The sequence below is a fragment of the Oncorhynchus nerka genome, linkage group LG1 (assembly GCF_034236695.1).
Source record: "Oncorhynchus nerka isolate Pitt River linkage group LG1, Oner_Uvic_2.0, whole genome shotgun sequence".
NCBI lineage: Eukaryota > Metazoa > Chordata > Actinopteri > Salmoniformes > Salmonidae > Oncorhynchus > Oncorhynchus nerka.
In genome coordinates, this window is record NC_088396.1 from 29,500,578 (window position 1) to 29,512,033 (window position 11,456).

General features: G+C 41.3%; 1 protein-coding gene across 1 annotated transcript in view; it reads left to right on the forward strand.

The window, feature by feature from the left end:
• LOC115107431 (ephrin type-A receptor 3-like) overlaps positions 1 to 3,815 on the forward strand; it is a 193,076-nt gene extending 189,261 nt beyond the window's left edge. Inside the window, exon 17 of the mRNA XM_065017924.1 lies at positions 1 to 3,815. This exon is cut by the window's left edge and continues 1,414 nt beyond it. The gene's annotated coding sequence lies outside the window, so the exon portion shown is untranslated.
• Positions 3,816 to 11,456: the final 7,641 nt, after the last annotated feature.

An 11,456-nucleotide genomic window follows, 5' to 3' on the forward strand; every position in this document is an offset into this window, starting at 1 on the left:
TCAGACCTGTACAGTTTGCTCTGATGGTAAACAGGACATATCAGACCACAGAACTGTAACTAACTACTACCTGTCTGCTTACCATACAGAACTGTAACTAACTACTACCTGTCTGCTTACCATACATACAGTTGAAGTCGTAACTTTTTTTTCCCTGACATTTAATCCTAGTAAAAATTTCCTGTTTTAGGTCAGTTAAGATTACCACTTTTTTTTAAGAATGTGAAATGTCAGAATAATAGTATAGAGAATTATTTATTTCAGCTTTTATTTCTTTCATCACATTCCCAGTGGGTCAGATGTTTACATGCACTCAATTAGTATTTGGTAGCATTGTCTTTAAATTGTTTAACTTGGGTCAAACGTTTCGGGTAGCCTTCCACAAGCTTCCCACAATAAGTTGGGTGAATTTTGTCCCATTCCTCCTGACAGAGATGGTGTAACTGAGTCAGGTTTGTAGGCCTCCACACACTTTTTCTGTTCTGCCCACACATTTTCTATAGGATTGAGGTCAGGGCTTTCTGATGGCCACTCCAATACTTTGATTTTGTTGTCCTTAAGCCATTTTGCCACAACTTTGGAAGTATGCTTGAGGTCATTGTCCATTTGGAAGACCCATTTGCGACCAAGCTTTAACTTCCTGACTGATGTCTTGAGATGTTGCTTTCATATATCCACATAATTTTCCTGTCTCATGAAGCCATCTATTTTGTGAAGTGCACCAGTCCCTCCTGCAGCAAATCACCCCCACAACATGATTGGGATGGTGTTCTTCGGCTTGCAAGCCTCCCCCTTTTCCTCCAAACATAGCGATGGTCAATATGGACAAACAGTTATATTTTTGTGTCATCAGACCAGAGGATGTTTCTCCAAAAACTACGATCTTTGTCCCCATGTGCAGTTGGAAACCGTAGTCTGGCTTTTATATGGCGGTTTTGGAGCAGTGGCTTTTTCCTCTCTGAGCGGCATTTCAGATTATGTCGATATAGGACTCGTTTTACTGTGGATATAGATACTTGTGGAACCTGTTTCATCCAGCATCTTCACAAGGTCCTTTGCGGTTGTTCTGGGATTGATTTGCACTTTTCGCACCAAAGTACGCTCATCTCTAGGAGGCAGAACGCGTCTCCTTCCTGAGCGGTATGATGGCTGCGTGGTCCCATGGCGTTTATACTTGTGTACTATTGCTTATACAGATGAACGTGGTACCTTCAGGCATTTGGAATTTGCTCCCAAGGATGAACCAGACTTGTGGAGGTCTACATTTTTTTCTGAGGTCTTGGCTTATTTCTTTTGATTTTCCCATGATGTCAAGCAAAGAGGCACTGAGTTTGAAGGTAGGCCTTGAAATACATCCACAGGTACACCTCCAATTGACTCAAATTATGTCAATTAGCCTATCAGAAGCTTCTTTCTGGAATTTTCCAAGCTGTTAATAGGCACAGTCAACTTAGTGTATGTAAACTTCTGACTTCTGAATTGTGATACTGTGAATTATAAGTGAAATAATCTTTCTGTAAACAAAATTATTTGTGTCATGCACAAAGTAGATGTCCTAACCGACTTGCCAAAACTATAGTTTGTTAACAAGAAACTTGTGGAGTGGTTGAAAAACTAGTTTTAATTACTCCAACCTAAGTGTATGTAAACTTCTGACTTCAACTGTATCTGTAACTAACTACCACCCTTCTGCTTATCATACAGAACTGTAACTAACTACCACCTGTCTGCTTATCATAGAGAACTGTATCTAACTACCACCTGTCTGCTTATCATACAGAACTGTAACTAACTACCACCTGTCTGCTTATCATACAGAACTGTATCTAACTACCACCTGTCTGCTTATCATACAGAACTGTATCTAACTACCACCTCTCTGCTTATCATACAGAACTGTAACTAACTACCACCTGTCTGCTTATCATACAGAACTGTATCTAACTACCACCTGTCTTCTTATCATACAGAACTGTAACTAACTACCACCTGTCTGCTTATCATACAGAACTGTAACTAACTACCACCTGTCTGCTTATCATACAGAACTGTAACTAACTACCACCTGTCTGCTTATCATACAGAACTGTATCTAACTACCACCTGTCTTCTTATCATACAGAACTGTAACTAACTACCACCTGTCTGCTTATCATACAGAACTGTAACTAACTACCACCGGTCTGCTTATCATACAGAACTGTAACTAACTACCACCTGTCTGCTTATCATACAGAACTGTATCTAACTACCACCTGTCTGCTTATCATACAGAACTGTATCTAACTACCACCTGTCTTCTTATCATACAGAACTGTAACCAACTACCACCTGTCTGCTTATCATACAGAACTGTAACTAACTACCACCTGTCTGCTTATCATACAGAACTGTAACTAACTACCACCTGTCTGCTTATCATACAGAACTGTAACTAACTACCACCTGTCTGCTTATCATACAGAACTGTATCTAACTACCACCTGTCTGCTTATCATACAGAACTGTATCTAACTACCACCTGTCTGCTTATCATACAGAACTGTATCTAACTACCACCTGTCTGCTTATCATACAGAACTGTAACTAACTACCACCTGTCTGCTTATCATATAGAACTGTATCTAACTACCACCTGTCTGCTTATCATACAGAACTGTAACTAACCACCACCTGTCTGCTTATCATACAGAACTGTATCTAACTACCACCTGTCTGCTTATCATACAGAACTGTAACTAACTACCACCTGTCTGCTTATCATACAGTAGGTGATGATGCATAACTCCAAGCTGCCTAGTTCCTAGTCCTAATGTGAAATCTCAGGATGTGTGTTATTCATTCAAACTGAAACAGGATAGAGAGAAAGGAGAGGGAGAGAGAGAGGTAGAAGTAGAGAGAGATGTAGAGGGAGTGAGAAAAAGAGAGAGAGCTGTAGAGATAATGAAAAAGATGGAGAGAGAGCGAGGTAGAGAGAGAATACCATGCTGACTTCTTCAGAGCGTATTCTGCTCTGTAAGGTAGAAGATGAAAATGAACAACACTATCCCACAGCTCTTCCAATGCTATCTTCTAACACTGGTGGGTATATATCACACCTCTCTAGATAAAGCGAGCATCTGAGTGTATTGCATCGCTACAGTAGATAAGGATTCTCTCTGATCTGAACAGTGTATGTGTGTGTTGTTTGTATGTGTCTGTGTGCGTGTGTGTGATAACACCTCCGTCCATCCCCTGCCCGCCCTTAGCTGCTGTTACGTGTTCTGTATGGCATGTACATATGTAAAACAACTGTGTGTCCATATCTACAAGCAGGACAGTCTCCTTCCATAGCCAACCCTTTGTACAAATGTTTCTATGTATAAAAGAATGAACAGAAATATCTGTGCAACATTTTAAAAAGACAAACATTCTTTGTATTATATTTCATGTTATTTTGTATTATATTTGTTTTTTTTACATAAAAGAAAAGCAATTATAATAACCTATTATTTATTGTTAACATATACTGTGCAAAAGTGTAATGTTTTTTTTTGTAGCATACTGTAATCTATGACATGGTTGGTTCTGTGACAGCGTCTTCAGTGTGGAAGAGCAATACTGTTATGCACCCCATCCTTACTCTTTTTGCTTTTTTTTAGATGAATGCGTGTGTGCGCCGGTATGTGTGTGTGCTTGTGTGTGTGGGCATGCGAGTGTGTGCGTACGACATGCTTGCGTGCGTAAAAGCCTTGTCTACTAATGTAAAATGATTTGTAGTGGAAACATTTATATTTTTATAATAAACATTCTCAAAATATTTGCAAAAAAATGAATGCGGATAAAATTGCCCTATGATTCTTTCTGGTGTTTCACAGGTTTGGTAAAAAGGAACAAGGCACCAACTTTGTCCCAAAAAGCTAAACCTCTTTCTCTTCCTCTCCTCTTCCTCTCTGCCCCATCTCTACCAAACATCTGGTCTCCAGCTCTCCTCTCTAGTCCCCACAGAGCTTCTGTTGTCAATCCCTGTTCTGCTGCTCTGAATCAGGATCCATGTTCAGGGCCACTTCCAATAAGGCCTTTCATATATTTTAGAGCAGGCCTGGCGTAGTTAGCAGGTAGATTTATAGTGTGATTTTAATGCAGCTGATCTTACAGGGTTGTAGAGCAGGGCAGTGTTAGGGGGGATGTCTAAGGGACTGACTGACTGTGTGTGTATGTGTGTGTGTGTGTGTGTGTGTGTGCGTGCGTGCATGCGTGTGTGACGGTAACTGATGGTCTCTGCTCTCCCCTGAAAGCCTGACATTCTCCAGATGGCCTAGGGCAGATGTGAGGAGCGAGGGATAGATGGAGAAGAGAAGTGAGGGAGATGGATACAGGAGAGGATAGGGGGTGAGCAGGACAGTGTCCTACAGTTAGGGAATGATGAACACAATATGTTAGACGTTGCTGCTCCAATTTGTTCTTTACTGTGATCTAAAGCCCCTGAGCTCCTGGGAGCAAGAACTGACGGGAGAGATGGAGGAGAGGAGCGAGGGAGAAGAATGGAGAGAGAGTGAGATTAACCAGCAACAGGAGGACAGGAGACAGGTGAGAGAGGGGTAAAGAGATAGGAGAAAGATGAAGGAGGAGAGAGAGAGAGACTAGGCAGTAGACAGCAGGACAGGAGACAGGTGAGAGAGGGGTAAAGAGATAGGAGAAAGATGAAGGAGGAGAGAGAGAGAGACTAGGCAGTAGACAGCAGGACAGGAGACAGGTGTGAGAGGGGTAAAGAGATAGGAGAAAGATGAAGGAGGAGAGAGAGAGAGACTAGGCAGTAGACAGCAGGACAGGAGACAGGTGAGAGAGGGGTAAAGAGATAGGAGAAAGATGAAGGAGGAGAGAGACTAGGCAGTAGACAGCAGGATAGGAGACAGGTGAGAGAGGGGTAAAGAGATAGGAGAAAGATGAAGGAGGAGAGAGAGACTAGGCAGTAGACAGGAGAGGAGGCAGGTGTGTAGGAGGCAAGCAGGCAGGCAGACAGGCAAGGAGTCTGTGTCCCGTTGTAACACTGAAAGCCCAGTAGAACACAGTGTTATGCTAACACAGCCAGACAGGGAGGTTAACAGAACCCGTTCATCACCCGTCCACACCATGTGCTGTTTAACTCTGCAGCTGGCCCAGAAAGCATGGTTCCACTTGGGGAAGAGTGATGAGGAGAAAGCATGTTTCTGCTTTGTAAAATGCCTTTTCCAATTACAACACTCTTGTCTCAATCATATTTTGAATTGTGAAACCAACCCCCTCTCTTGTCAAACTTGGAATCCCTCTCTTGTCAACCCTTCCACCATACTTTTCTCTTCCTTCCCCTCCCCCAAACTCTTCTACCATGGACCCATACCTAATGCCAGGACACAAACCTTCTCTCCCTCCTTCCGTCCTTCCCTCCCATCCCGTTGGCCCTAGCCTTCACAGTAAAAAGTCTCCAACTGTGTGCAGCTGCAGTGCATGGCGTGACGCCATGTTGGAAAGGCATTGGCTCTGCCTTATACTGCTGCTGCATGCTGGGAGGATGTCATCCATACACACATGACACACGTTTTCGCAAAGGTGCATTTGTACACACACACACATACATAAACACGCACGGCCACTGGGAAGATGTCATCCACATGGTCATATCCTGTAGGTCAGAGGTCAGTGATGAAGACCAGAATGTCAGGTATGAATCATCTCACCAGTGTTAGTTATTTATCTCTCGGTTCGTTCCTCTTCTTATGAGGAATGATAATAACTTTATTTTCAAAAGAATATGCTGAGAAATATTGAACGTTTTCACACCCTTCACTCATGAGAGCAGGACAGACAGACCACAACAGGGACAGACTGGCTGTAGACTGACAGATGAGGCCAAACAGAGAGTGTACACACACAGACTATGTTGCAGGATGGATGATACCTGTAGCCTACATGCTGGCTTTGGTCTGCAAAGAACCTCTTCCCTGACTGACTCGTCCATCTCCTGGCATCCAGGGACAAGTGTGTGTGTGTGTGTGTGTGTGTGTGTGTGTGTGTGTGTAACCAGGTCGCAGTACTTTAGTGCCTGCTCTCCTTAGCTGTTTCCGTAACAAACGATGTGCCACAGACGGGAGTGAAATGATCATTACAAATGTGCCACCATGATACCTCTACTCCACTGGTGGTAACAATGAGACACATCAATATTGCTTGGTTCTCACTTTCTTAGTTTAGTTTTACATGCAGGATTCTTCTGCCTGTCCTGGGTCAATTACTGCAGGACTGCATGGTGTTGAGCTGTGTTGGGCTCCCCAACATCATGATAGTGCAACCCATCCAGTCATTACGGTGTAACCTTATGCTAAATCACACCAATAGATCACCAGCAGGCTGTTGTAATCTGTCTAGGACTGAGTGGACATGAGATGGTGTTTGTCTGGCCTGGAGAGTGCTGACTGTAACTGTTACCCTGATGTCTCATTGCTAATGAACACACACACACACACACACACACACACACAGGCCATACATACACACAGCTGTCTCTCTGATGTCTGTCACTAACACTGCTCTCTCTTGTTCCCTCTTTCACACTCACTCGTTCACCCTGATAATTGATTTTAGGTAAAGGATGAGTGATGTGGAGGGTCTGCTGCTGGAGTCATGTCACCATCCTCTCTTCTCTCTGTGGGGTTTACTGGTAGAGCTGACTGACTTATCCAGATACATTCCAGTTCTAATTCTAGATTTAAATCCAATTCCATTCAGATCTACAAGAGGTGTCCAGTCGTCATGTTGTAAGAAAACACCAACATGTTCCTGTAATTTGTTGGTGGTTTCTGCCTTTAACCCCTCCTCATCCCATCTCTCTCTCTCTCTCTCTTTCCACCTCTCTCTCTCTCTCTCTCTCTCTCTCTCTCTCTCTCTCTCTCTCTCTCTCTCTCTCTCTCTCTCTGTCTCTCTCTCTCTGTCTCTCTCTCTTTCCACCTCTCTCTCTCTCTCTTTCCACCTCTCTCCTCTCTCTCTCTCTCTCTCTCTCTATTTCCACCTCTCTCTCTCTCTCTTTCCACCTCTCTCTCTCTCTCTTTCCACCTCTCTCTCTCTCTCTCTACCTCTCTCTCTCGTTACAGAATGCTTCCATGTTGTCCGGACATGACCAGTCCTTTCCGTCTCTCCCCAGTGGAACCTGTTCCAAACTCCACCACACAAATACCACAGCTAGCCACACTGTAATATCACTGTAACTACACAAAACACTCCCCATAGCAGGGGAGGACTGGGACAAGAAATCGGCTCTGGCATTTCTAACACACTGGACCATTTTTTTGATTGAGGCCACAACGGCCCATTTTTTCCTCAAGTCCCCCACACTGGCCATTTTTATTCATTGAGGCCCACATTATTAGCTAGATAATGATCACTTTGCAAACAAACCCCAAAAGTTAAACAGGCCCTATAGGCGAAAAAAGGACCCGCCCATTAGGGCATCACGAGGGATGCCATTTTAAATGTATCACAAGTAGTTGCAGAAGAGATTAAATGTTATACAGCCTAAGATTGTAAGCACACAGTACTTTTATTTCCATTGCTCTCTCTCTCTCTCTCTCCTCTCTCTCCTCTCTCTCTCTCTCTCTCTCTCTCTCTCTCTCTCTCTCTCTCTCTCTCTCTCTCTCATCTTATTGTATTAACTTTTACCTGATTAAGGCAAATCATGTTTGTGTATGTGTGCCATTTAGACAGTGGATGGGCAATACAAAATATTTTGTATTTTGTAAGGGCCTTTGAACGGGGTATGGTAGTAGGTGCCAGAAGCACCAGTTTGTGTCAAGAACTGCAACATCGCTGGTTTTCAACGCTCAACAGTTTCACATGTGTATCAAGAATGGTCCACCTCCCAAAGGACATCCGGCTAACTTGGCACAACTTTGGGAAGCATTGGAGTCAACATGGGCGTCAACATGGGCCAACTTCTCTGTGGAACGCTTTTGACACCTTGTAGGGTCCATGCTCCGAAGGATTGAGGCTGTCCTGAGGGGTGCACGTTTTGTTTTTTGCCCCTAGCATTTTAATCAGCTGTGTAGTGTTACGGCAAAACCAGAACGTGCACCCCTTGGGGTCCCGAGGACTGAGTTTTGGAAACACAGACTTAGAGTTGGTATGGATAAGTATTTTAAAATGGTGGTGAGGGCAGTGATAAGTATATCAAAATATAACCCATTATGATAGTCGGTAAATAAAGTATAGCTAGCTATAATTCCAATGGTTTGGCTGAAGAAAAGAGGAGCAGTGTTCACATGGCTAAAGGAGAAGGATTACCATATTTATTGTCTCCAGGAAACTCTATATCTTCTGATGAAGTGGCCTGGAAAACAAATGGGATGGTCAAATCTATTTCAGTCACGTGTTAAGAAGTTCAAAAGGTGTTATGATCCTTATTCAAAAACAATTTGCATCTTGAGGTACAATCCGTTAAAATATACTGTGTCCTCAAGGAAGATGGATTTCCTGAAATATACGACTTGATGATGAACAGTTATGGATCATAATTATATATGGCGATTCAAACTTCTTTGAAAATATAAATATATTATAATAATTGAATTAGTCTCCAAGATACAAATAACTATTACAATGGTAGGGGACTACAATACATTTTTAAGTATGTCAATGGACCGTAAAGACAATCATACTGCCAACTATAACCCTCTGGCACTCAGAGATTACGAATATTATGGACACGTTGGAATTGACGGATATTTGGAGGCTTAAAACCCCCGATCTCGTAAGATATACTTGTCGGATTTATTATTTTCTGGTATCCTTTCCTATGATGCCAAAAGTGAAAAAGTACAAATTGAGGGTTGAATGTTATCAGTTCATCAACTAATAGTCATCCATGTAACTATGACATACTTTCCACAAGGGCGAGGATATTGGACATTTAACCAGAGTGTATTGACTGACTACTTTCTTAGCAAAAACTAAGGAATTCATAACAGACTTTTTCTGGTACAATACAGGTTCGTATGGGATGCCTTTCAGTGTGCCTTCAGAGGCCATTCAATTACATTTCCATCCCAAAACAGAAACGGTATCGATCAACAGAGAAAAAAAACTTACATCAGAAATATTAAGTAGGAGCCAGGGGGGCAATACAAAGACGCCTCACTCTTCAATGTTGTGATGGAAAAAGGGCCTACCGGATATTATTCATCCCGATCAGACGGGATTCTTAAGAGGAGATATATTGGATAGAATATTAGACAACTACTAGAAATAATGGAAAGCTGAGAATGCAGGGAACCAGGTATTATCTTTAGACCAGATTTTGAGAAAGCATTTGATACAGTATGTCTAGAATCTGTTTATAAGTGCCTGGATTTTCTCAACTTTGGAGAATCTCTCATAAAATGGGTAAAAGTCATGTACAACAAACCTTTATGTAAAATAATAAATAATGGCTACTTCTCTGAGAACATGTAAAGAGGTGTAAAACAAGGTTGCTCTCTGTCACCATATAATGGCCATTGAACTGTTTGCTTTAAAAATCAGATAATGTTTAACATTAAGGGCCTAAAAATGAATGGTTTAGAGACAAAAGTATCAATGTACGCCGAAGATTCAAGTTCTCTTGAGTCCTCAATCTTCAACCGTGAACGGCCTCATTGATGACCTGGATAATTTTTCCTATGATAAGTGTACTATATTGCGGATTGTGTCTCTAAAAGATACAAACTTTAAATTGCCATGTGGTCTCCCGATTAAATTGGCGGATGGTGAAGTTGATGTGCTTGGTGTACATATCCCAGACAATTTGAGCGATCTTGCAACTATTGACTTTGATTGAAAATGTTGCAAAACAGATAGAATCTTGAAACCATGGAGAGGGAAACACCTATCAATATACAGGAAGATTACCCCAATTCATTCTCTAGTTATATCGCAGTTTACATATTTATTCATGACTCTACCGACTCCAGGAGAATCCTTTTTCCAAATCATGCGATAAAAATCAAATTTACTTGATTTGGAATGGCAAACCAGATCAAGTTAAATGAGCATATTTATATAATAAATATTAAGGCATTAAGCCTATCTCTTAAAGCCTCCATTGTACCACAATTGTACTTAAATTCAAACTGGTTTTCTAGCAAGCTACTAAGAGAGGCCCATCTTAAATTTAAGAGTGGGCTCTTTTCCTTTTTGCAGATGAAAGCCTTACTTTTTCGATGGATTGACAATGGATCCTTGTTTAATTAAGGTATCCTCATTTACAATTTCAATGTCATTCTCCAGAAAAAGCAGATATAATGTATGGAGATGTATGCTCAATACAAAATATAACTAACGCATCGCTACTTTGCCACAAAATTGGAACAGACAATTAAAGAATAAATTATTTATCTGCCACCCATTAAAAATTATAAATGGCCTAAAATGATTAGTATAAATCGGAAAATGTATCAGTTTCACTTAAAGTCAAAGAATTGATAGCAATACCTTAAATTCAAGTCAGTTGGCATCAGGTCTATGAACTGACATATAAAACATCAATTGACCAATCCGTTCATTTCAATTTAATCTATTATATAAAATACTTGCTCAATATTGAACATTGTGCAGACTCTGCCATGAGAAAACATAGAACATATTTTCTGGTACTGTCCATCGATGGCTCGTTTTGGAGTCCAGGAATGGTTGTTATGTCCTAATATCAGGGTTCAGATGGACCTGCTAACTGAATTGTTAAGGGATCTGAAAAACCACAATCAGTCAATGGGAAATATCATTATAATCTTGAGTGTTGGGTGAATGGGGAGCTTCAGGACACTCGTAATATATCACAGTAAAATGGAGGGATGTATTGCAAAAGGAAATAGCTAAATGGCCTTACACTGGGAAAGATGGGTTCATCTGTGAACATTGGAGGATTGGAGTTCAAATCAGATTGAATGGTGGATTGGCCACTGTGGGGGAAAATCTAGCACTTGAAGAAAGATGAAATTAGGAATATATGTATAATTATTTAACAACAAGTACCATAGATGTGAGAGAAAATAGGTGTTAGTAGCAGTAGAAGTATTGTTGTCTGTTCGGGGAAAGTATAGAGAAAAAAATAAAAATAAGGGGATTAGAAATCACGGCAACATTTAAATTGATACAACCTACAATCTACCTGCAATATTAAAACTGATAAATGTAATTGCAGAAGACAGGGTCATTTATTCACTAGAAATGTAATTTGTATTTTATCCATGCTGCCTAAATCCAAAATATATCCATTATACTGTATATCCATACCGTCAATATAATGTATGCAATGGCTGTATGGCTTCGATACCCAATTACTTTCACACGCACACACACTGTCAGCATTAAGAGCTGCCACACCCTGTTTCTCCGGAGCCTCGTCAGACAAAAGGGCTCCGTAGGGAGGAAGTAGCCAGCCTTTCTTCCTGCTCTGCTCACACACACACAAA